At 51.3% G+C, this 20254-nt stretch overlaps 1 non-coding gene across 1 annotated transcript; it reads right to left on the reverse strand.

Annotated features, from left to right (window-relative positions):
* Positions 1–18948: 18948 nt before the first annotated feature.
* Positions 18949–19011, reverse strand: LOC112438012 (U7 small nuclear RNA). The gene has a single exon (XR_004668372.1). It is a non-coding gene; the product is annotated as a U7 small nuclear RNA (small nuclear RNA).
* Between the last annotated feature and the right edge of the window lie 1243 nt (positions 19012–20254).

Below are 20254 nucleotides of genomic sequence, written 5' to 3' on the forward strand. Positions count from 1 at the left end.
ACTGACTCCAGTCCAGGTTTCCAGCTCCATGAAACTCAAACTTGAATTGTAACACTGGCTCCTCTCCAGGTCTCCAGCCACTCATCCCTCAAACTGTTGCTCCTCCCTGTGTCTCCAGCTTCATGACCCTCAAACTTGAACTGCGGCACCCGTTCCTCCCCGGGTCTCCAGCTCCACGACACTGGAACTGCAGCAGTTGATCCTTCCTGAGTCTCCAGCTCTATGACCCTTATACTTGAACAGCAGCACCAATTCCTGCCCAGGTCTCCAGCCTCATGACCTTCAAATTTAAAAAGCAGAACTGGCTCCAACCCAGGTCTCCAGCTCCACCATCATCAAACTTGAATGGCAGCACTAGCTCGCCACAAAGTCTCCAGCTCCCACGACCCTTAAATGTGAACAGCAGCACTGGCTCCTCCCCAGGTGTTCAGTTTCACAACCCTATTACAGCAACACCTGCTCCTCCCCGTGTCACCAACTCCAAGACCCTAAAACTAGAACAGCAGACCGGCTCCTACCCAGATCACCAGCTCCAAGACTCTCAAACTAGAACAGCAGCACTGACTTCTCGCCAGGTCTCCAGCTCCATGACCCTCAAGCTTGAACCGCAGCAACAGCTCCACCCAGGTCTCCAGCTCCACAAACCTTAAACAGCAGCACCGGCTCCTCCAGAGGTCCCCAGCTACAGACCCTCAAACTAGAACAGGAGCACTGACTCCTGCCCAGATATCCAGCTCCACGAACCTCAAACTTAACTGCAGTACCAGCTCCTTCCCAGGTCTTTAGCTCCATGACCCTGAAAATAAAACAGCAGCACTGGCTTTTCCCCAGATCCCCAGCTCCACGACCCTCAAATTTAAAAAGCAGCACCAGCTCCTCCCTGGGTCAGCACCTCCATGACCCTCAAACCTGAACTGCAGCACTGGCTCCTCCCCGGGTCACCAGATCCCAGACTCTCAAACTAGAACAGCAGCACTGGCTCCTCCCCGGATCACCAGATCCCAGACCCTCAAACTAGAACAGCAGCACTGACTCCTCCCCATATCTCCAGCTCCATGACCATCAAACTTGAAGACTAGCACCATTTCCTTTCTGGGTCTCCAGCTCCACGACCCTCAGACTTGAACAGCAGCGCCAACTCCTTTCTGGGTCTCCAGCTCCACTATCTTCAGACTTGAACAGCAGCACCAGCTTCTCCCCAGGTCTCCAGCTCCATGACCCTCAAACGGGAACAGCAGCACCGGCTCCTCCCTGGGTCTCCAGCTCCTCAAGTCTGAGGATCATGGAGCTGGAGACCCAGAAAGGCAATGGTGCTACTCTTCAAGTCTGAGGGTCATGGAACTGGAGACCCGGGGAGGAGCTGGTGCTACCGCTGTTCAAGTTTGAGCATCTTGGAGCTAGAGACCCAGGGAGGCGCCACTTGAACGGTAGCTCCTCCCCCAGTCTCTAGCTCCATGACCCTCAAACTCGAAGAGTAGCACCATTTCCTTTCTGGGTCTCCAGCTCCATGACCCTCAGACTTGAACAGCAGCACCAGCTCCTTTCTGGGTCTCCAGCTCTACTATCTTCAGACTTGAATGGCAACACCAGCTTCTCCCCACGTCTCCAGCTCCACGACCCTCAGACTTCGACAGCAATCCGGCTCTTCCCCTGGTCTCCAGCTCCATGACCCTCAAACTAGAACAGCAGCACCGGTTCCTTTCTGGGTCTCCAGCTCCACGATCTTCAGACTTGAATGGCAGCACCGACTTTTCCCTGGGTCTTCAGCTCCATGACCTTCAGACTTGAACGGCAGCACCGGCTCCTCCCCGGGTCTCCAGCTCCATGACCTTCAGACTTGAACGGCAGCGCCGGCTCCTCCCTGGGTCTCGAACTTGCCCAGCCTGCAGATTTTGGACTTGCTAGCCTTCAGGATCACATTAGCCAATTCCTTAAACTCAACCTCTTTCTCTGTATGTAGGATATGGACAGCTCCTGCTGGCTCTTTTTCCAGAGAGCCCAGTGAACACACCATGCATCAGGCTCCATCATTCACCAGAGAGTCTTTCCAACAGACTTTGCTGTGATATTTCTTAAATAAAGGTCACTCCAAAGACCCTAACCTCTGGATTGTAACCAACTCAGTGGCAGACTTAATCCATTTCTATCTGCTGACATTTCTCACATGGAATAGGCTGTTTGACAGATTGAAGCTGTCTCCCCCCACTCCCCAGGCCAGTGCACACTTATCTCCCTTGAATGTTGATTTTGTGCTCATTTTAGAGACTGAGGCACAAAGACAGGCAAATACAAGGTGAAGTCAGTGACAAATAAACAATGCTATTTAGGGATTGAGAGTTTTTGTGTTTGTGTTTTTTTGCTAATTAATTCCACCTGGTAGAGGAGGGAGAGGGGGGAAGGAGGAAGGGAGAAGTTTCCTGGCAGGGCTGAGAGGCAGAATGGTGCCTGCACCTCCTGGAGTGCACGGCAATGGTCTGGCTCTGCTGCCTTCTATGGGTAAGGGCCCACCGGTTTTTTTTCTGGGACTTAAGTCACCTGGGCTTATACTGAGCAGCCCTCAGCAAGCTCTTCTCACTTGCCCCTGACACCCAGAGCTCCAGGATGCCCTAGTTCCTGCCCCTCAAAGACCTGGGACTCCTGCTCCTGGGACCTTCTGGTCGGTTCCGCTTTTCCTTGCTTCAGGACCTTACGTGGATTCTGTCACCTGCCACCTCAGAACTCTGAGCGACACACCCACTGCCTGTCACCCAGGACAGGTTCACCCAAGTCTTTCATCCCAAGAAGGTCCTTCCTGGCACCTTGTGGGCTGACAGCATCTCCAGGGAACCACAGGACTTCAAGGGGGCCTGGGAAGCATCAAGAGCTTCAGGAGGGGAGTCTGTCACAGGTGGGGATTACGGAGCCCTGCAGGGACCCTTAGAACAGGTGGGTCGGGGTGGGGCTGAGGTCTCAACGCCTTGATTCAGGTTCCTGGCTTATGTCAACCTCTCTGAAATCTCCCACCCACATCCAAGCCACTGGCCACCCCACTGCTGCCCTGTGTCACCCTGTTTTGATGGAGAGCTCACCAGGCTCTCCCAGCTGCTCTCCTCTTGGAGCAGGGAGTGTTGGAAGTGGGGGCTGATCTGCATATGAACGTGGCTCTTAACCAGGTGAGGGGCTTGAAGTCCTCTGGGGCTAATGACTGCTCCATGAATAATGGTCCCTCTTAAAATGTAATTAAACATTTATCAGATGTATTTCTACAGAAACATCCATCTTAAGGGGGGACCGGATTTCCTACCATTCGTATCAGTCTCCTGAAATGAGGCAGAGGCACTCCCGGCTCCCCCTCCCCTCCCCGGCCTCAGTTCCCTGGGCCGGATGTCCCGCTGGGGCCTGTGGTGCAGTTTCGGCTGGTTCACCCCATGCAGAGCTTGATGGGGTTGGGTTCGTTTTAATCAGAATGGTAAATTGCAAATGATACAGGGCCTGGGCTCTGTTGGGATACTTGTGTTGACCAAGTCCCTTGTGAATTAAATCATTTAATACTGGAAATGGAAAAGGCCCCCTCATTTTCCTTCTGAATGAGCCATGAAATAGGCTCTGGGAACGGCCTCCAGAGTGAAGCGGTTGTCAGGGCTTGGCGCCAAGATCTGATGGGGGGTCAGAAGACAGGGCACCAGCAGGACAGGGTACTTGGGGAGGCCTATCATGATGCGCAGTAGATGCATCCTGTGTCGGCAGCACCCCAAACTCGGGAGGCTGGCCGGGGTGCAGCTAACATACCTGGGATGTGTGCACTGACTGCATGCCACCTGAGGCACCCTCGGAGCATCTGAAAACCAAAGAATCACTCCTCAGCTTCCCAACCAGGGGACGAGTTTGGGCTCTGGCACGGGACAGCTCTTGTCTGCACTCCGAATCTCTGACCTTTCTCAATGCAGTGCTGGGGTTGACTTGGCAGATGAGGCTGCTGGGACTCAAATCACCTCACTGGCTTGAAGGCGAATTTAATCTGCTTCCAAGAAGGTGGAGCCAAGGACTAGCTGGTCCCAGCCATGAATTCTCTGAAAATTAGAAGAATAACAAAGCATATCAAATAGGATTAACACAAACACTTTTCAACACAGTGCCTGTGAGGCGACAGAAACATGAGCACAGGATGCCCATCAGTGGGGGGCCACCAGGCCCAATGTCTCCAAAAGCAACTTGCCGGATGTATCAAGAGCTTAAATTTAAAAACCACTTAATCCCTGATGCAGCTATCACACACATAAGATACTATCTTAAGGAGCTGTTTATAAATGCACACCAAGATTATGTAGTAATATCATTGCCACATAAACTGCAACAGCAAAAGTTGGAAGCAGTACAAATGTCCAGCAACATAGGAATGGAGAAGAGTGCACGGGTTTTCCAGACAGGGAAATATTGAAGGATGATTTGATCATATACTTGCCTGAAATTTTCAATAGTGTGGAAAGTGCTCGTGATTTCATGTGAAGTGAAAAAAATGGATACAAAAACGTGGATTTTACACTCTTATCACACACACACCCATATTCAGAGGAAACAGTTAAATAAGAGACAGATCAAGGTACCAACAGTAGTAACACGTCAGTGGTAACATTATAGATGGTTTTCATTTTCTTTTTCATAGTTGTTGGTATGTTTCAAAAATGATCAGGTCTTTGAAAATCAGAAGGAAAATCAGAAGCAAGAGCACCAATTGCTACCAGGTGAAAACCACAATATTCTCTAGCAATTTCTGCAAACTATAGGATCCTTCATAAAATATACAGGTCCTTTAATAATTGATATGTTCAATTTTTCAATAAAAATTCTGATGTAAAATAAGGAAAGAAACATTCAAAGTATTCATTATGATCTTGTATTCATGTTTGAGAAAGATACAGAGCAGTCAAATTACTTTGGAAAGTGTAAAAATTGGTGGTTTCATTTTAAATTGCTACCTCTAACACCTTCATGTGACTTCAGTAACCTATCTGCTCCCTGACAACCTTAAAGTGCTTAATTACCACAAATTTCTGAAATAAATCTATCATTTGAATAACCTTTGTGAAAATCAGTATTGAGTGCTTTTACATGATTTGATCACAGCAATAGAAACAGTCCCATTTGTCTCTGCACATGCAAATGACTTATTAACATTCAAGTGATGAGTTCACTTTACTGAGATTCCCAAGATATGCATAATCCCCAAACATTACTACCCTCCCTAAAGTCCTTTAATATCATCCCTTTGCTCTAGGACGTCCTGATTCCTCACCAGCTTACATTCCCAGCAGCATCTGGCTGTCTTGCCCTCTCTGCTACCCCTGGCCTTATCACAGTTCCTCAAACTGAACAGGCTCAGCCCAACCCAGCACCTTGGCACTTGCTGTGCTTCGCAGAGCTCCCATCCAGTTCTTGCCCCACTCAGCTCCACCCTGTGGGATGTTCCTTAGTTCCAAGAAGGCACGGCATCCTCCTCACCCCCAGTCCTTTGCACACGCTGTTCCCTTTGCTGAAACATTCTTCCCCTCCCACCACCTGCAGTTACCTGGCTAATTCCTGCTTCCCTTTGATAGACTTTCCCTCCATTCTCAAACCCTATGCCCCAAGCTCCTATCCCCGACCCAGGGTCAAACTCTATAATCCCCCAAATGTTTCCTTTGCAGCATTTTGCACATTCAGTTACTGGATGGTATTTTCATTGAGTCTTTGAATAGTTGGCTTCCCGTCTGGTCTGGAAACTCCATGAGGGCAGAGAATGAAAGTCATGCACTCACCCCAGCAGGTTGTCTGTTAACAAAGATTAATTGAATGACTGGTAGATTTGCACAGCATTTAGGCTTTTGTGCCCTGTGCTGGAATCATTCTGTGCTTGTATATTAAGCCACTTAACCTGAGTGGAATTTCCTTTGTCATGCTATCTGCAGGTTTAGTGAAATGACAGTCCCTGTGGAGGACAGAGAAGCCTCCAGCTGCCTCCCTATGCTGGGATGGGAATGGGGGAACAAGACTAGATGGATCCATGAAGGAATGAAATGCACCACACAAGAGCACCAGCATCTGTTCACCTGCTACACATCAGTCATTAATGGCATCCAAAAGGAAAAGACCCTTTCTCCTGTATGACATCCATCCCTGTACCTGTCCCAGCCCTGGAACCACCAGAAGGAACAGTGGAGAAGGGGACCCCAAGCCTTAGTTAGAAGTGAGTAGGGGGAGAGGAAAAGCTTGGAATTAAATGTGAGACTAAAATTTAGATTTGGACCAGCCTAGGCTTTTACTACCTGGATGAGAGTGATAATGATTGATGAGCTTGTTCTTATAAATAGAAGTAGGCCAGGTGTGGTGGCTCACGCCTGTAATCCCAGCACTTTTGGGAGGCTGAGGCAGGCGGATCACAAGGTCAGGAGATCGAGACCATCCTGGCTAACACAGTGAAACCCCGTCTCTACTAAAAAAAATACAAAAAAATTAGCCGGGCATGGTGGCGGGTGCCTGTAGTCCCAGCTACTCGGGAGGCTGAGGCAGGAGAATGGCGTGAACCCAGGAGGCGGAGCTTGCAGTGAGCCGAGATCGCACCACTGCACTCCAGCCTGGGCGACAGAGCGAGACTCCGTCACAAAAAAAAAAAAAAAAGTGAACAAAAACCCAAGGGATCTTCCCCAAAATGTCATCCAGAAGCAGGGGCCTGAGACCTAATAATAGGGCAAGGATTAGGATGAGGCAAGGGAGACACTCACCCCAGGCATAAAATCTAAATGGGTACCAAAAAATTCAATAATCATCATAAATAACATCGTAACACAGTACTTTTTAAAACTCAAACTTCATGGAAAAAAACTGATTAACAAAATATTAAAAATTTAAAGACAGGATCCTTTGTGAGGAAGGAGGAGGAGGAGGAAGAGGAGGAGGAGCAGGGGGAAGGAGGAGGAGGGTGATGAGGAGGAAAGGAGACAGGATTCAAGGCAGCACTTGCACAATTCGGCCTCACTTGCTCACCCTAACCCAGCCCTGCCTCACAGAAGCTACTGGAAGGAAGCTGCTGGAGAAAAGTGAAGCCGTTTCCCGCTTGTATTCAGTTCAGACCTTCCATAAACCAGCTACAGGTGAGACAGTGATGACCCACCTGTGCCAAACAGGGCTGAAATCTACCATCAGGACCGCGATAACCGGGTCTGTGTTGCCCGTTCCCAGCTGCGCTCAGACACTTTGACTTAAAGCCTCAGGTCAGGGTTGCTTCTCTCATTGACATCGAGAACTTGTTAAGAGAAGTAAGTCTCAGTTATAGGAAGTCAGATCTTCCCAAGGGATGCAATCAAGGAGTTTATTTATTTAAAATGCAGCTCCATGTAGGGGTAGGAAATGGAATGATTCTTTTTTTTTTTTTTTTTTTGAGACGGAGTCTCGCTCTGTCACCCAGGCTGGAGTGCAGTGGTGTGAGCTCCGCTCACTGCAAGCTCCGCCTCCTGGGTTCACGCCATTCTCCTGCCTCAGCCTCCCGAGTAGCTGGGACTACAGGCACCTGCCACCACGCCCGGCTAGTAGAGACGGGGTTTCACTGTGTTAGCCAGGATGGTCTCAACCTCCTGACCTCGTGATCCACCCACCTTGGTCTCCCAAAGTGAGCTACCGCGCCCGGCCAGGAAGGGGAATGATTCTTATTCTTGTTTTCATCTTGATTCACTTTCTCTGTTGTGTCGTCTCTGGCCATGAGCCTGTCACTTCTGTAATAAAAGAGCAGCAGTCAATAGGGTTCTATTTGGAGGGGAAAGTACAGGCTGCCCATCAACATGGTCAGGTTTCTCCCAGATCAGCCCCAAGGAGCAAGAACGGCCAGCTTACAAGGACAGGTCTGTATTCTGTGGATGGGCCAGAAAGAGGGTGTGCAGCGAGGGAATGGTAATCACGTAGGAGAAAATGGCCAGGGTCACAGCCTGGTTTGTCCCCTTCTCACTGGGGGCCTGCAGAAGGCTGGTCCAAGCCAGCGACATCCGTGCATAGGGGTCAAAATGGACTGGGGCCCTTCATTTGCTTCCTGGTGTCTTGAGATAGCCTCCCACCCACCAGCCCCCACTGTGGGCCCCTGCACTGGCTTCACCAAGAAGAAACTGGGAGGCGGAGGGGCTGACCTGCGGGGAGATCTTTTACTCCGTCCCTGTGGACCTGTTGAATGTTTAACTTATCCTTAAAAAACATGCCTGCCTCTTTGCATGTCTAACTGTCATAAGGAACATGTGTTACTTTGCTAAAGAAGGAAAACATCACTCCAGACCACCTGTGCATTTAGTAAACACCAATTCGCAGCCCAGAGCAGTGGGTTTGCTGCTGCTGCAAAAAACAAAAGCTCAAAACCCACGTGGAGCCTTCAAAGGCCACCTGGCTCCAAATTCACCCTCGGAATTCACTAACTGGTGTGTCTGGAGCTGTTTCTTTTTTGGTGTCTGGTGTCAGGAAAGAGAAGACACAGGGACACCAGTTGGCGGCTTAATCACATCAGACCCAAACCTCAGTTCTTTGTGTCCCATCTAGACGCCGCTGGGGCTGAATGAACCACGAGCTGCTGCCCTGAGCAGGGAGTCAAATCCATCCTTGATCAGATGGTTGAAGTCGCGCACACCCTCTAGGGCCCTGCATGGGGGTGGGGAATCACCCATTGGTTTTATCTCACAGCAGGGATGACCCCTCACTGGGCACCCCAGCTCAGACCTCAAGGGAAACAGGCCTGAGGAAAGATGGGTGGAAGGATGGGGCCCCTGGTGGGAGGACTCACAGGGTAAGAGACCCCACCCACTTGGGTAATTCACACTCGGGGTCTTTGGGGCCCTCGAAGGAAACCGTTGGTTCACAGTGAACACAGACAGGTCCAGCTATTCAGGGTCACAATTATCTGTAGCAGGGACAACCACCCACTGCCAAAAGATGAATTCAGTGAGGCAGAAACTTTAGCTCATGATGAATTTCTTACTGAAAATGATTTCTATAATCATGTTTTATTTACCTGTATTTAAAGATTAAAGTTTCAATATGGCACCTTAATTCCTTAACAAAGAGAAAGAATGCATATCTTGTGGTAACGGGGACCAGCAGCTCCATGAATCAAAGCTTTCTGTGGCTCGATCTAGTTCAGGGTATGAGTGACACATTTAATGTGCCAGCAAAAGCCTCTGGTAAACAGGGAGCAGCGTTACAGCCAGCAGAGCCCAAGGGCTTGCCGGAGCTGATGGAGATTTAAGGGAGCAGGTTCGAGCTCCTCCTGAGGCAGAATGAGCGGAAGGCTCTCCCCGTCTCCTGAGTGTCAGGCTGGACTCAAAAGGGAGAGAAAATGTTTAAATGAAACAAAACAGTGTCATTGCAATGTGACAATTCTCTTCCCTTTTTTTTCTTTTTTTTTTTTTTTTTGGACACAGGTTCTTGTTCTGTCACCCACCCAGGCTGGATTACAGGGGCATGATCTTGACTCACTGCAGCCTCAACCTTCCAGGCTCAGATGATCCTCCTGCCTCCTCAGTAGCTGGGACCACAGGCATGTGCCACCACATCTGGCTTTTTTTTTTTAAGACATGAAGTCTCACCACATTGCCCAGGCTGGTGGATTACAGGTGTCAGCCACCACACCTGGCTCCCTTCTCTTTCTATCTCACCTGACAGTGTCTCTGCATCCCCATCTCTTACCACTCTCCCAACTTCTTAGATACTCTGGCCCCATCTCTGATCCTCCTGATCTCTGGCCTTTGCACTTGCTGTTCCTTCCACCTAGTGTGCTGTTCCCTCAAATCACCCATGGCAGCCCCTTCTTATTCTTCAGAACTCTGTCCACATGTCACTTCCTCAGAGAGGCCCTCCCAGACCACCCAAAATGAGACAGTAGCTCCACCCCCATGACTCTTTATCCCATCTCCCAATCTGTGTCCTTTATTGTATTTTTCACAGTCTGAATGATGTTTATATGTTGACCTGCATGCTGTCCATCCTCATAGACTGGAACTTCCTGAGAGTGTCATGAGATCAGATGGCTCTTACTCACCGCTGTGTCCCAGACACCAGCACAGCAGCCTGTGTTTAAAGGTGGTCCGTCAATATTTGTTAAGTGACTGGACAGATACGGAAGTGGACAGTTACACTGACAGTTTTTACAGGGGAACGTGTTGCTTTGTCTTCGACTTGTTCCATTGTTCTCGTATGTAACGTGGGCCTGACCAGGAAGAGGTGCTGCTTGGACATGACAAAAAACTTTCACACGATCTGTTGGACAATAAACCACATAAGTACCCCTTCTCTATCCGTTATTCTATACCTTCGTGGATACATCACTAGATTTCATGTGGGCTCAGGAATTTTGAAATATATGTTTTAACAAATTCCTCATATAGACAGGGATCCTAAAATATAGAGAGACGTATAGATAGTCACCTGAGCCCTGCACGCTCTACGCATGACTTTGCAATCCATCCTTCGAGGAAGTCTGCAGTGAAGACGGCCCTTCAGAGCTGTGATGAATCGAGTCAAGGGGCTGGACCTTTAGACCCCTGTGTTTACTACTAGTCTTTGGAGATGGAGGGACCCCAGGAAGGGTGACTGGGCAAAGCAGCTCCTGTTGGCCAGGGGCATTTTCTGGGGAGGGTCTCAGCTGTGAGCTCTCAGCAGGCAACCCCCTGGGCAGTGGGGCATGCATGCCTGCTCCTGAAAGGGGATGTGGGGGACACATCCCAGCATCTGCTCCAAGCCATGAGTCTTTCTCACCAAGGCCATTGTGCAAAAGCTTCCCGACAGGCCTCCCTTCTTCCACTCTTGCTTTCCCTATTTTCCACACAGCAGCCAGAGGAAGCCTGTGAAACCCAGGTCAGGTCCTGTGCTTCCTCTGCTCAGAACCCTCCATGGCTTCCACATACTCAGAGTAAAACCCCGAGCTTCATGATAACCATGAGGCCCGCAACTTCTGCCCCCAAGGCTTCTCTGACCTCACCTCCCGCTGCTCCTCTCCTCACTCGGCCGCAGCTGTGGCTCCCTCCCTGGTTTTCCTGGAACATGCCAGCACACCTGTTGCCGGCTTTGTACTCAGTATTCTTTTGCCTGGAAGGCTCCACCCTTTTCATCCTGGCCCACAGCCTCAGCTCCTCCGGTCTTTGCTCAAATGGTGGCTTCTCAGCGGGGTCTTCCCTGACCATCCTACTGAAAATCAACAACCACCCCCTATAGGGGGCTGAACAAGGGCCCCCCATACATGTCCACATTCAAACCCCTGGGACCTGTGTATATGTTCATTGCAAAGAGGTTTTGCTGATGTAATTAAGTAAAGGATCTTGAGATAGAAAGACGACTCTAGATGACCTGGCTGGGCCCAGTGTAATCACAGGGGTCCTTATAAGAGGGAGGCAGGAGAGTCTGAGTCAGAGGAGCTATAGTGACAGGGCAGAGACTGGAATCATGTGCTTGAATATGGAGGAAGGGGCCACGAGCCCAGGAATACAAGGGGCTTAAAGGAAAACACAGGCCAGACCAGCACTTTGGGAGGCAGAGGCAGGTGGATCACTTGAGGTCAGGAGTTCGAGACCAGCCAGGCCAACATGGTGAAACCCCATCTCTACTAACACAAAAAAAATTAGCCGGACATGGTGCGCACACATGTAGTCCCAGCTACTTGGGAAGTTGAGGCAGAAGAATATCTTGAACCCAGGAGGCAGAGGCTGCAGTGAGCCAAGATTGCACCACTGCACTCCAGCCTGGGCAATAGAGTGAGATTCTGCCTCTAAAAAAAAGAAAGAGACAAAGAAAGATGGCAGGGCGGGGTGTTGGGGAGAGAGAGAGAGAGAAAAGGAAGGAAGGAAGAAAGGAAGGACAGAAGGAAGGGAGAGGAGGGGAGGGGAGGGGAGGGGAGGGGAGGGGAGGGGAGGGGAGGGGAGGGGAGGGGAGGAGAGGAGAGGAGAGGAGAGGAGAGGAGAGGAGGAAGGAAGGAAAATACAGACACCGAAAACGCAAAGAATCCTGCCCTCAGTGCTTCTAGCAGGAGCCAGCCCTACTGACACCTTGACATAGCCCAGTGAAACTGATGGCAGACTCCTGGCCTCCAGAGCTAGGAGAGAGTCCATATGTGTTGTGTGAAGCTATCAAGTTGGTGGTGATTCGTCACAGCAACCACAGGAAGCTAACACGCCCTCCCACATACCTGGAGCTTCCTATCCCCAAGCCTGCTGAATGTCTCCCTGTAGCATGGATTAGCAGCTGACATGTGTACCTTTCACTAATTTGTTTCTCCTTCTCCACTTACTGAATGTCTGCTTCATAAAAGCAGGAATTTTGTTTGTTGCAAGATCCCCTGCACCTATCACAGTGCCTGGCAGATAGCAAGTGCTCAGCAAACATCCTCTGCAATGCTGTACCTGAGTCCTGAGGAGGGAGACGGAGCAGATACTGGGATGAGCCAGGGGACAGAGCTCCAGGCAGAGGCAGCACCAAGGGTAGAGTCTGTGTCACAGCCAATCCCATCCTTCTAGATGGCTGCTGTAGGACCCATGGATAAACTTCCTCCTAGCCCTGCCTCCACAGAGAAGTCCCTTCAACTGAAGCCATGGAAGCTGGGGACTCACTTAAGAGCCCCTACAGTGAGAGATTAAGAGCATAGGCCCTGAAGCCAGGCTGCCTAGGTTCAAATCTCAGCTCTGCCATTCAGTAGCTGAGTGACTCTGGGCTAGTTAATTAACCTCTCTGTGCTAATTTCCACATCTACAGAATAAGGATAATGATAGTGCCCATCTCATAGGGCTATTGTGAGGATTGAAATAGCTAATGCATTTAGCACAGTGCCTGGCACACAGTACACATGATCTACTGTTCCTATTTGGGTGGAAAAGTCCAGCAAGTTGCAAAGATTGCTAAAAAGCAATGAGAGTATACCAGGGTGTCTAAACTGACAAGCAAAGGGTGTGATTAAAAGACAAGCCAGGTTGGCAGCAGAACATCAGCTTTCTTTGTGCCTGGGCCATAGACAAGGACTTGAAAGGTAGCCTGGCAACGATTCGAAGAAAATTAATCACCCCTGCTGCCTGCCTGCCCTTGCCCATCCCATTTAACCTGCACTCTCCCGCCCCCTACCCTATCCCTAAAGGGATCCTGGAGCCTCCTGTTGCACAGGCCGGGCTGTGACATTCACAACACACCCCAGCTGGGCCCAGCCCATCTGCCCAGGCACAGCCCCGTGAAGAGAGGGCCAAATGCACAGCCAGGGCTGTGTTGACTGCAGAAGGGATAGAAGAAAATAGATGGGGTGGGGTCTGCACAGTGGGAGGTTGGTGTGTCATGTGGGTCTCACATGTGGCTTCCCTCCAACAAGCCCCCTGCAATCCCCACCAGATGTAAGGAGGGAGGGGTGAAAGTGGGGTTTCCGCCAGAGGCAACAGAGCTGGGGAGGGGCCCAGGCTGCAGGGACCTGTGTACAGGGCATGAGATGTCATTGGGGACTTCCTACATGAGACGCAGTGAGTCATCAGGGTGCAGGGTGGAGGCTCTGAAGGAAGAGCCCAGGGGAATATGGGAAAGAGGTGACATGAGAATCCATCAGCCACCACCCCAGTCCTTCACATGAGAACCCATCAGCCACCACCCCAGTCCTTCCCTCCTCTGTTCAGGAGCAGGGCCGGGGCCCAGGAGACAGGGTGAGCTTTCTGCAGGAGGGACACCCACCCTGAGAGGAACCTGGGCTGTCATAGCGGCACAGACACTGCAAGCCAGGAGCAGTGGCCACACCCGTGGAGCAGGGGCATCAGAAGGGAGCAGAAACAGAGGCTTGTCACCCGAGGGCTGTGAGCATGTGTTTGCCGTGACCAAGGGGAGACAAAGCAAGTGACACAGATGCCTTCTCGTCAGCGGGGGTTCCCTGTGCAGGTCTCCAGGGACAGTGGGTCTGAGGGGCAGGAACAGTGGGGGGCTATCACAGGTGCCGCATCAAGATGTCCCCTTCTCCCCTGAGCAGCAGGCAGTCCCCTCGAAGATGCCACGTCATCAGCCTCTGGCCCGAGGGCTTCCCAGAGCCTCCCTTTCTCCGTTTTGGGTGACTTGGGCAGGCACTGGTGTCTACATCTGTGTACTCTTGGCACCTGGTGGGTGTGACCTGGGCCCTCCCATCAGACACACTTCAATCTCATCCCACACAGCCCAGGGCCAGGCCTTGGCACCTCATGCACAGACTCAGACAACGCACCTGCGATCCGGGCGCTGAGACTCTGCACGTGGCCTCTTCCCAGTGTCTCAGAGGGAAATGAGGCTTGAATTTCTCCTGGGACACTGGACACCCCGCATCTCACGGTGCTGCATAAGAGGATGCTTGGCCCTGTATCCTCCCTGCAATAACCATCATTTAATAAGGCCAGAAGTGGAGAAGGCGAGGCTGATGGGGCCGCCATGTGTTCAAAAGCAGCCCCCACCCACACACAAGCAGCCCTCAGAGGCGTCCAGGCAGCTCCAACCAGCAGATAACAGGCGCCCAGAATGTGCAGAGCCAGCCCAGATCACAGCCTGGATCTCAATTTGCAAGAAAGAACTTGCCAGGTTGAGCAGCTGCCACGAGTCCGGATGGCTTGGCATTTTCTCCTGGAGGCTGTTCTGAGAGCCAGACCGGGGGCGGGGGCCCCTTGGCCACTATGGGTCCCCGCAGTCTGCACCGAGCTTGGAGTCACCAGGCTGATTTCATGGACGTTTATGGAGCCTGCAGGAGACCATAGCTTAGTGTGTCCCCTGCTAATTAAAGGACAGCAGCCAGTTGTTCCCTGTCAGAGATTACAAGGGATGAATGCTTTGGACCCAGGGAGCAGATGGGAGCATATCAGATGCCAAAACCTGGTGCCTGCCACCTGGCATTCTTTGGAAGTGACTCTTTGAGGAGCATTGGTCATTATCGGGGAGATGGGTATTGGGGAGCCTCCCTCTCAACTCTGGGGGCTCAACTCTGCCCACATAGGGCAGGAGGACGATGTCCTGAAGCTGTGCCTGTCCTTGCCCAAGGAGGGTTGGGGGCTTTGCCGGGGGGTATGTGAATGCCTGCAGGCCTGGGGGTCAGGGGACCCGTGCAGGGCTGGAAGAGGGGTTCTCGGCCACAGGACAGCCCTGCTTCAGCCAGTGAAGCCATGTGTGGAAATACGGCTCAGCACTGTTCAACCTTCCAGCAGCCAGGACACCCTGGGTTTGAGTCCCTGCTACAGATAAAAGAACCGAATCTGACCATTTGTCTCCAGCCATTCTCAGCCTCTGCCTCTCTCCCCAGCCCCTCCACCCGCCATGTTCAAGGAAGGCAGAGCCCAGAACCTGTCATGTGGGGCCTTGGGCTTTCCACGGCCTGATCAGTGCTAGTCTCTGGGGAGCACTTTGGGGGACACATTCAGATTCTCTCGAATGCCTCATACCCGGACTGCAATCCCGCATTCCACCAGTGATTTCAGTACCGTGTGGGAAATTTCATCAAATTTGCAAGTGTGTTGTTTCTCCTTTTACCCCCATTCTATCTGTGAGATGCTCTAGAATTCACCCTAATATATCTTTGGGATTCATATTCTATGTTAAGTCCTTTGAAAGCAATCAACAACTGTAATCCAATTACTATTGGCTGTATCTTTCATGCTCTTTTGCCCCAAACCTCATCCTACCTGTGTGCCAAGCTCACCACACACACACACACACACACACACTCCACAAGAGATGCCAATTTTGTGCCTTGCTGCCTCACATAACATGGGAGCATTGAGTAGTGAACAGCTGATCTGCATGAATTAACGTGGGAGGTCATGTGGGCCCTGAAGCTTTCACACTCACAAACCGGCGTCAGGCTGGGTTGTCATAGAGATCAGGTGGAGGGACACTAGGGTTCCCCCCAGGACTCCAGGCCTCCTCTGATGAGCAGGTCACATGGGGATTTAGAGGGAGGCATAGGCACGAACTGCATATTAAATACACCTGACTCACTGTGTCTGTGAGTGTGTGGGTGTGTGTGGGTGTGGGAGAGTGCATGTAGGAGTGAGCATGTGTGTGAGTGTACATATAAGTGTGTCTATGTGTGTTAGTGTGTGCATATGAGTGTGTATGTACGAGTGTACATATGTGCGTGGGCATGTGTTTGTACACATGTGCATGTGTGTATATGTATGATGAGCAAATGGATGCATGAGTGTGTGTGGGCATGTGTATCTGTGTGTGTATATGTGTAAGCATGTTAGTTTGCATGCACAGGTGTCCAGGTCCCACATGGGATGAAAATTGAATAGCTCTAAAGATCTACTGGACACATTTCAGATCCTAACAGAGCTCTTAAGCTTGAAAGGGTCACTGAATGGACAATGAGTGTTTCTGAGTCCAGGTGGCACTGACTCAGCAATGCAGGAAAGCAGCTCCTGGAGTTCCAGGAATGACCCCTACTTTCTCTCCCTCCCAGTCACAGACCCCTCCCTACGTCCCTTCCTCTCCCTCTGTTTGTCTTCCGTGCCTCTCCCTTTCCCGGTCTCATTTCTTGCATGTTCATCACTTCTTCGTCCTGCAGTTCAATTCCCCTCCACCCCTCAGCATGGACTGTGGGATGAGAGAGCCACAGCCTTATCCCTGACGTAACCAAAACTCTTGGCACCAGCTTAGACCTGTTTCTCAGTCTTATAAATGGGTCTCAAATCAGGGAAATGTAAGGTTCTGAGGAAAATGATCACTACTAGGTGATTCCCCTTTGTGTTACCGTAAGGCGGTGAGACAGAGATTCTCTAATGTTTTTAGTGCAACCCACCTAAGAAACACATTGCAAACTGCCACCCAGCACACACACGCACATCCATTTATACAGAAACGCAGCACGTTTCCCCAAACGGCACTCACCCTCGCTGCACACAACGCGCTCTGATGCCTCCTGACCTAGTCTATTCTGGTCTATTGCAGATTTTCAATGCCGGGCTTGACACTCTAAATTGATTTCAAGACCCACTAATGCATCACAGCCTGTGATTTGATAAACTCCACGCTAAGACACATCCCGTTGTGAGGTTTTCGACCCAGAGGCCATTTATCCTGCAGTGAGCGGGGGGGGGGGGGGGGGGGGGGGGCGGGCAGGATTCACCCTGAGGCGCGCCTCCTCCTTCTCAGTCGGGCGGGGAGGAAGGGGCTCTGTGCCATGGGACCCGCAGAGGTCCTGGTCTCAGGATTCGTGCCCTGTGGCTGCTGTGTGTCCAGCAGCTGGCAGGGCAGGAAGGTTGGGGGTGGGGGTGTCACTCCCACAGGCACACAGTAACCGGCAGAACCCTGGCCTGAAGCTGCTTAGGCCTGTGGCCTCTTGAGCCCACCTGGGAGCAGGCCCTGGGGGACAGCTGTGGGGGGCAGGGACTCCCAATGCATGGAACAGGCCATGAGCTGGGCAAGCTGCTCCTTCCCATAACCTCAGACCCTTCTTCGCACCCACCTAGGACCAGCTCCTGGGAGCTTGCAGACAATCCTGGGCCCAGAGAAGCAGGCAGATGTGGTGTTGGTAGCACTAATATGGGTTGTGAATATCATCCTGTGGTTATTACTTCACTTACGTTACCCGCCAGTACACTCAATCCTGCACGTGTCCCCTCACTTCACGCTCATGGGGTTTGCACGATGGGAGGAGCGCTCCCAGTAGGTGATGAGGGTGATAAATGGCACTGGACATTCCTGGAGCACCTGTTGGCACCCAGGGCGGGGCTTAGTGCTCCATTTGAGTCTGGAGTCTTTACTCTGCCATAGCAGCTGTGTGACCCCCGGTAAGTGGTTTAACCTTTCTGTGCCTCTTCTTTCTCAACTCTAAAGGTTGATAATAAAGTCCCTGCCCTCAAGCAATCAAAGATGTGTAAGAAGGGCTTGGCACATGGCAGGCAGGCAGTATACATGGTTGGGATTAACCCCACTATACAGATGAGGAAACTGAGGCTCAGAGGCACTGGCCTGGCAGGAAGTGGGACCTGCACCCAGGCTGGTCTGACGCTGAGCTCTTTGGCCTCCCTCCTTTACGGCTGCCTTCAGAAGGGACAGAGTAGAGGGCCACACCCCTCGCACACACAGAGGGGCTGACCATCCAAGGACCCCAATCACCTGGCTGAGAGCAACCCTGCTCCCACGGGGACACTGACCGCTCCGAGTTCCCAGCATTCAGGACTCGAACCACCCACTCTGCATAGCATGGGGCCTCCTTGGAATGCGTCCCTCCCCAGGGGCCGTTTCTCTGCGGGATGGCGCTGCTCTGTGGGGAGGACCCCTCCTCCCTCCTTCATGACGACCTGCCCTCACCTGGCTCATCTCTTGGCAGACACTGTCCCACACGTCTCTGTCATTTGCATGCCACCATGGTGACAGTCTTCCTGGCCGCGGGTGTGACAGGGCCTTTTAGTTTCTGACACATTCACAGCCCGATTTCATCTGATTTCACTTACAAAGACAGGTTTCCCTTCCCAGCCTCACATGGGGGTGGTCTCAGTGGAGTTCAAGAGGATGTGGGCTGGGAGGAGGGGCAGCAAAGAACCCCAGCCCACCCCAAGCAGGAGGTGGCAGGGTCCATCCAGCCGTCTGGAGACAGCCGAGACCCTTGGCCACTGCAGTTCCCCCCACTGAGCCTGGGCCTCCACCCCCACTTCACACTGGAACAGATGCTGGAGGGGCAAACCCCAAATACCCTCCCTAACCAGAAACCAAACTACCGAACTCCACCAGATCCCAGCCCAGCGTGGTCAGATAGTCTGACTTTCCAACGAAGTCAAAAATACGGATTTTTGGAATTAAAATGCAAATGTTGGCAACTAGTTCAAATTAATTTTTTTTTTTTTTTTTTTTTTTTTTTTGCATGGAGGGCTTTCTGGTGAAAACCTGACCCCACCTGGGAGCAGGCCCCGGGGGGAAAAGCTGTGGGAGATAGGAACCCCCCCACCAAGTGCAAAGAACAGGCCACGAGCTGGGCACAGATGCCTCTTCCCCAGCCTACCTGGGAGTGACAACCGGAAAACGTGCTAGACAAATTCTGAAAGAGCTGTAACACCTTACATTATTTTAAAAGTCCCCAGGTTGAGTTAATCCCAGACCCTTTACAGCTTTTGCCTTCTGATTGGTGAGGCCTCAGCTCAAATGTCACCTCCTCAGAGAAGCCCTCCCCCTTGGCCCTATTTAAGTTGCCCCCACCAGAGTCTCAGTCAGCGACACGCACCCTTCATTTCCTTCTTGGCGCTGACCCCTACCTGCAAGTGCCTCGTCATTTGCGGTTGGCATCTGCACTGTCCGTCTCCACCAGCACTTAGGCTCCGTGAGGACAGACACACGTCGCCTTGTGCCCTGGTGAATCCCAAATCCCTGCCCTGAGCGCAGTGCCTGGCACAGAACAGACACAGGCAATGAGTGCTGCTGAAAGTTCCCCATGGAGCCAGTGGTGATCTGTCAGGCTCTACAGCCCTCCCGCTAAACATGTTCAGAGACGGGGACGCTGGGGCCATCCTCCTTGCTCCACTCCTGGTGAAGAGCCCTCAGACCCATAAGATGGGCTTGTCCATATCACCTTCTCAGGTGAGCCTCATACATAAGCAGGTTCAGTGGGTTAACCAAGCCTACATCTTTAACCCATGTGATAACCACAGTACCAGGTTTCTGCCATCAAATCTTTTCTATCCTCAGTCCTGCCTTGGGAATTCAGACTCACCCAGAATTCAGAGTTTCACAGACTCAGAAGAGAATGTGATGCTAGATTGTTCTGAAATGTTTGGTTTTAAAGCAAGATCAAATGATTACATTTGTGATCTGAAATCATTTGATTGTGTCAAGCCATATCCCCTTCCAAACTATTTTCTTTAAATTCTCCCCAGAACGGGGAGCAGTATTAATTGTTTCCAATGAAAAGACTGCCCCTTTCATCAAAGCCATGAGCTTTATCTGCTGTTTTTGAATATAACGCCGACTTAATAAAACTGATTGTAAATAGCAGGTCTTCTTTGTGCATTTTGTGCTTCCAAATGTGCTAGTTGGAATAAAGAAGTGAAAAGTTTAAAAATCCTCTCTTGTAAATGTTTGGAAATTGCACTAGAGTTATTTCTTGCTCTTTGAGGGGAGAGGTCACCCTGCAAATGTACAGTCACACCTGTTTGGCTCCCCCGGGTTCTGAATGTCACTAGACCCCCACTTGCCCCCCACCTTGGCAGATCAGACTCTGTGAAGGACGCTCACTGTCTGTGCGACCTCACACCAGGTACAGGAACCAGGGGAAAGAGGCAAGTCTGGCTTGTGGGACAGTCCTGCA

This window comes from Pan paniscus, chromosome 21, assembly GCF_029289425.2.
Source record: "Pan paniscus chromosome 21, NHGRI_mPanPan1-v2.0_pri, whole genome shotgun sequence".
NCBI classification, from domain to species: Eukaryota; Metazoa; Chordata; class Mammalia; order Primates; family Hominidae; genus Pan; species Pan paniscus.